Raw genomic sequence first — 6,000 nt, forward strand, 5'->3', positions numbered from 1 at the left:
TGCAGATGTCTGGTTTTCCGCATGCTTTGGTTATAGCCCGGGCCATCTGATGCGTGCTCAGTTCGCTGATGTTGAGTCCATTCTTCGGTCTAAGGATGACTTTGAAGTCGTTTTTTGGCAAAGGAGGTAGCTTCTCTCGCCGAACGGGATTCCACTTGAGTTTGGGTTGGCTCAGCGCTGAATTGTCCGCCGCGTCTGTCCCGGCCTCTGGAACGGCAATCAGTCTCGAGTTCTGGTATTTGGCAGTGAACCATCCCCCGTTGTCGATTGTTCTCTACTGCGAGAGGTCCGTAGCGTTGTCGGTAGCGTGGTCGGTAGCGTTGTCGGTAGCGTTGTTGGTAGCGTTGTCGTCGCTGTGAAGATTCTCTTCGAGCGGTGTCGTGGCTCCAGCCGACGCCGCCGCGTCAGCGTCCGCCATCCTCACGGGTGCGGCGTGAGCTGTAGCAGCGTTCCTTCGGGCCGCCGGCCCGACGCCGCCTAGGCTTAGCGCGGCGTTCTCTGCCTTGGATTTTCCGACGGGCAGAAAATGGCGAAATGTGGACTCACGGATGTAAAGCGGGTATCCACGGATTCCGCTTGATCAGTAGAAAGCGATGGAGTACTCCATTTTCTACTGCGTTGATGTTTGCCGGGTGTAAGGAAGCGTCGAGGCAGGAGCACTTGCGAAGGGCGTTCTCTTCGTCTGGCCCCCTAGCGGCCTTTCCAGAAGAACGGAAGAGAGAAGTGCCGTAGTGGACGGCTCCGGAATAATTTCGACCACCTGGGGATCTTTAACGTGCACTGCCATCGCACAGCACACGGGCGCCTTAGCGTTTTTCCTGCATAAAAACGCAGCCGCCGCGGTCGGGTTCGAACCGCGGCGGCTGCGTTTTTATGGAGGAGAAACGCTAAGGCGCCTGTCTAAAAAACAGCTTTTTGCGTGTATTTCCGCTCTTGTTGAGTGAGATATTCTTTTTCAGCGGACTAAAAGCTGTAAAATGACGAAGAGAACTCATTTTTTTCTAAAAGTGCTTCAGCTTCCCTTTAAAGATCCCCAGGTGGTCCAAATTATTCGGAGCCCTCCACCACGGCACGTATTTCTTCCGTTCATCTTTCACTCTACAATCCTTCCTTCCTTTACGTCGTCGTTCGTTTGTCCACCGAGAAGTGACACAGTTACTGAGCGATTCCGTTTCCTCAAAAACGAACTCTCCACGTGTTCCATCTGGGACTTCTGTTAAGAGAACAATATAGCGTAATTTTGTTTGGCGTCAGTATAAAAAAAAAGCGTTCTTCTCATTTAACTCTTATATCTAACCGCTGGTGCGAAACGTTTTTTTTTTCTTCGTACTGCACTTCCGTGAAGAGCTTGCTCAAAGTATCTTAAAATATGGAAGCTTCAACTTTGCAAGTTTCAGTGCTGCTCGCTAAACTGTACTGCTATAGACTAACCCGTAATCGGCTCGAACGGCAGTTCGAGCACAGTTTGTTGATCACGAATGGTGTTGACACTCCCCGCCTCGTTGGCTTCGAGAGGCCTGATTCTTCGTTGTTGAGCACTGGCTTCATATAACAGGATGTAAAAAACGTACTCCTCAATTAACTATTGTATCTAACCTCTGTTGCGAAATGTTTTTGTAGCGGGAGCTACACTAAGCTACCAGAGAAGCATTTCCCGGTACACGCAAGAGGCCAGTTGTGCGCATGCGCTGTTACCAATGCAACAGTGGAGGAGGGTTGGGTGCGCCGCGGGCTTCGTCGCCGCTGTCGCCGCTCTTTCTTCCGGAGTCCCTCCTTTATCCCGTTCCTTGGGGCGCGATTCAGATGTCCTCCGATATGTGAGACAGATACTGCGCCATTTTCTTTCCCCAAACACCAATTTAACCTTAAGGCCGCGGTCCGCGGTGTCGGTCTCCACGGCAGGCGTCGCATGGGTCACCTACCGTTCAATTGAATGCATCAAAGTGCACCGATGTTTCATGAAAACTTTGTTTTGGGGGACAGGAAACGGCGCATTATCTGTCTCACTGTATTGGCGGACACCTAAACTACGACGTAAGGGAAGGGATAAAGGAGCGACTTAGAGAAGAAAGGAAGAAAGAGGTGCCGTAGTGGAGGGCTGCGGAATAATTTCGACCACCAGTGGATCTTAATGTGCACTGACATCGCACAGAGCACGGGCGCCTTTGCGTTTCGCCTCTATCAAAACGCAGCCGCTGCGCTTGGGTTTGAACCTGGGTACTTCGGATCCTGAACTGGAAGGATTGACCTTTTGTATCAGCGAGAAACAACCAGTGTAAATACTGCGTAGCCAGCATTGAAACAATTGCGTTTTACTTTAGCGATCATCGGGAGTGTGTTTATCTCTGTCAAAACTATTAAATAAATGAACAATGTGTTTCACCGAATACTTCTTCAATGCTAAACATTTTAGTCACAACAAACCCGACGACATGCGTAACCAGCGTAGAACAACAGCTCTCGCTACGTACATCCTGGCACAGCTGAGAGAAGCAACTGTCAAGTTTTTTTCTTCATACGGCACTTCCGCGAAAAGCTTGTATTGGGCTTAACTGCATTTCTTTTGCCCTCAGCCGTGAGTGCGAACACACAGTTTTGTCTCTTTGCAATTTAACATAAACTCCCTTTTGGGTATTGGCCGCCTGTAATGTTTCATTTTTCATAAAACTTATTGCGTATACTTTCTCGCGCATTGCTGCTCTACTTTGTATATATAATTGTGTGGCACAACTCTCATATTTTGCAATTAGTGCTTCATGTATTTTTTTCATTCACACTAATAAGTATTCTTCACATCTATGTCTGCTTACTGTCCAAATTAACCATGGTCTTTTCTTTGTTATCGTCTGATAAGGTGTATTGTTTGGGGGAGGTTTATCGTCCGAAAGCGAATCAGGCTATGACTTAGCGTCGTGGCGAAGGGCTGGACCAACAAGGGTTATTTAACGCGCACTGCCATCGCACAATACACGGGCCACTAGAATTTCGCGTGCACCAAAATTCGATCCCCGCGGCCGGAATCGAACGGGCCTCTTGCGCATCAGAATCCGAGCGTGATAACCACTATGCTGCAGCACTTCAAGACTATGCGGCCAAATGCATGTTGCTGACTATTGTATGAAACAACGCACACTACTTTTTCAATTGGGATTAATTGCATAATTAGTCGAGAATATTTAACCAACTTCCCAAGCAACAAAGATAGGTGAAAAAGTTTGATGAGAAAGTTGTAAAACGGGGTCCACGAAAGATCCCACTGAGCACTTTACAACTTTGCATCATCTGTTACTTATCGGCTTTTTTTCTCTCTCTGCAGATGCCCGCGAAATACTAATACAGCGCGAGATGTCCGCTTGTTAGCCACCATTGCAATGCTCTGAAACATTGTGCGCAACAAAGAGACAGATTAGTTAGCCCTGCGTGCTTCTGGTTAAAAGTAGCAGGGCTGCGACGCAGGCACTGGCTGTGCGATTACTGCGTCCGCAAGCCATAAGGACAGTGTGTGATGGTCGCTATCATCAAGCGTCGCGAGGGAAACAAACCACGGGCGCAAACCGCACAGACATCTGCTGCGTCGCTTCCCGGTCACCCTTTAATCAGCAGCACGCTGGTCTATAAATTATATGCTCGTTCCTATCAATAATAATTGGTTTTATGGGGAAAGGAAATGGCGCAGTATCTGTCTCATATATCGTTGGACAGCTGAACCGCGCCGTAAGGGAAGGAATAAAGGAGGAAGTGAAAGAGGGAAGGATGAAAGGGGTTCCGTACTGGAGGGCTCCGGAATAATTTCGGCCACCTGGGGATCTTTAACGTGCACAGACATCGCACAGCACACGGGCGCCTTAGCGTTTTTCCTCCATAAAAACGCAGCCGCCGCGGTCGGGTTCGAACCCGGGAACTCCGGATCAGTAATCGAGCGCCCTAACCACTGAGCCACCGCGGCGGGTCATGCTCGTTTCCTACACTGAGCGTTTTAGAGCACTGCAATCCCAGTGCGCAAGCAGGCGTGTCAGGTGGTATATTTTTGTATTTCGCGATCACCTGCAGTGAGCGAAAACAAATTATCTTAAAGACGGGCTTATCATTATTGAACTTTCTCAGTGACCTTCTTTCACCCATCTTTGCTTCTTGCGAAGTTGGTTAATTCAACTCGACCAATTACGTATTTTAGCGCAATGCAAAACTTTGTGCGACTTTCTGGATATAATAGCCAGCAGCATGCATATGGTCGCATCGTCTTAGAGTGTCTCGGCGCATTTTTATACCCTAGCTCAATTTAGTTTGAGAGTCTGCATATTTCTTTCGTTAATAACCACTTACAAGCTTGCTTGTAGGGATCGCTAAACAAATATGCACTCTAAATTTTTCAACCACCCTCTTCAGCACATCCAATTTCTTGATTGAGAAAATAGGGTAGAACTTTGCCCTTCCGGCACTCGTGTTATCGATTCGGGGTTCAACTGTATTAGGCACAGAGTATTCAACCAAGACTCACCAACAGCTAAAAGAAAGGGGTGGAATTATTAGAGGAAAACTGACAAGGTGTGAACTCGGTCATTTGCGTCGACATCTAGAAGCTCTTATGCCCTGTTGAACACAATGAATTGTTCATGGAGGTTCACAACCGTATCGATCGGAGCGGGGGCGTTTCAGTATGCGTGTGACATTTGAGTAGATGGGCTTCTGGACCAGCTGAAAGTGTTTTATCTGCACCCATTGTTTGTTTTCAGGTTCGCAACTCTATCGATAATTCGGGGTGTGGGCGTTTCAGTATGCGTGAGACATTTCAGTAGATGGGCTTCTGGACCAGATGAAAATGTTTTGTCTGCACCTATTGTTAGTTTTGAGGAAAATTTTTATATGCAGCAAAGAGTCCTCTGTAATGGTTAAGCATGGCCCTAGTACTTACTGATATTTTTCAAGGTGAACTTGACTGCGCGCTCTCGCAAGCGCTCACAGGCGACCGTATGTCCGAGTGTTTGATACGTTGTCGATTTTTTAACCCCTAGTAGTAGTGGTAGTAGTAGCTGTAGTAAGGAAGCACACTATCCCAGTGCAAAATGAACCTGCTAAACCTGCTGAATGACCTGCTTCGCCTGGTGCGTAAGGCCAAGCTTATTTTGTTCCTGAGAAGATGCCAAGTATAACTGGGCATGAGGGAAGCGACTATAAAGGCACAAGAACCCTGTTCCATCCTCATATGCACTTTATGCCAATTGCACTTCAGATCCCTGGCCTCCCACACGTATCTAAAATCCGCATCTCACTCATTCCCCGCAACATGTCCCAAGTCCTTCGTTCGGGATGTAGACAGGTCCAAACTTGAAGCTTGCTTCACCTCTGCCACAGGTTCACCCCATATTGCGCAGCCTCCGGGATTGGCCTGGGACATTATAGCGCCTGTGTTTTCCATCCTATCTTTCTATCCTATCTTTCAAATTTTCTAGTTTTGATATGTTAGCGATTGTGGCTCAGAGTGAGCCACTGGGCAGGCTTGTTCACTTTCCTTTTCCTTCTTTCTGACAGCAGCAGCAGCTACTACACAGTCACACTGTAGAATGTATTCGCACTCTCCATACACGGATAACTCTGCTGCAGCCAAGCGCATCACGCCCCTTCCTATCCTGACCCTCTCCCTTCGGCCATCTGTCCCGATCTAGACCCACCCGGCGATACTGCCTTGGAGATCTCGATTGTGCGTGCTGTAAAGGAATGCGCTCATCTTTTCTGGATGCGACTGTAGGTCGTGTACATTGACTGAAGCCGTCCTCAGTTCTTTTTAAGAGCGGCCCATACCCCCGGATATACACTCCGAGCTAAATATGGTGACCCACTGCGTTGGCTCAGTGGTCAAGGCGCTCGTCTATATAGTCGGAGTACGCGGGTTCGATCCCGACCGCAGCGACCGCATTTAGATAGAGGCGAAGCGCAAAACATGCCCGTATGTTGTGCGATATCAGTGCGCGTTAATGATTCCCAGTTGTTGGAAACAGTTCG

The sequence above is a fragment of the Amblyomma americanum genome, chromosome 5 (assembly GCF_052857255.1).
Source record: "Amblyomma americanum isolate KBUSLIRL-KWMA chromosome 5, ASM5285725v1, whole genome shotgun sequence".
NCBI classification, from domain to species: domain Eukaryota; kingdom Metazoa; phylum Arthropoda; class Arachnida; order Ixodida; family Ixodidae; genus Amblyomma; species Amblyomma americanum.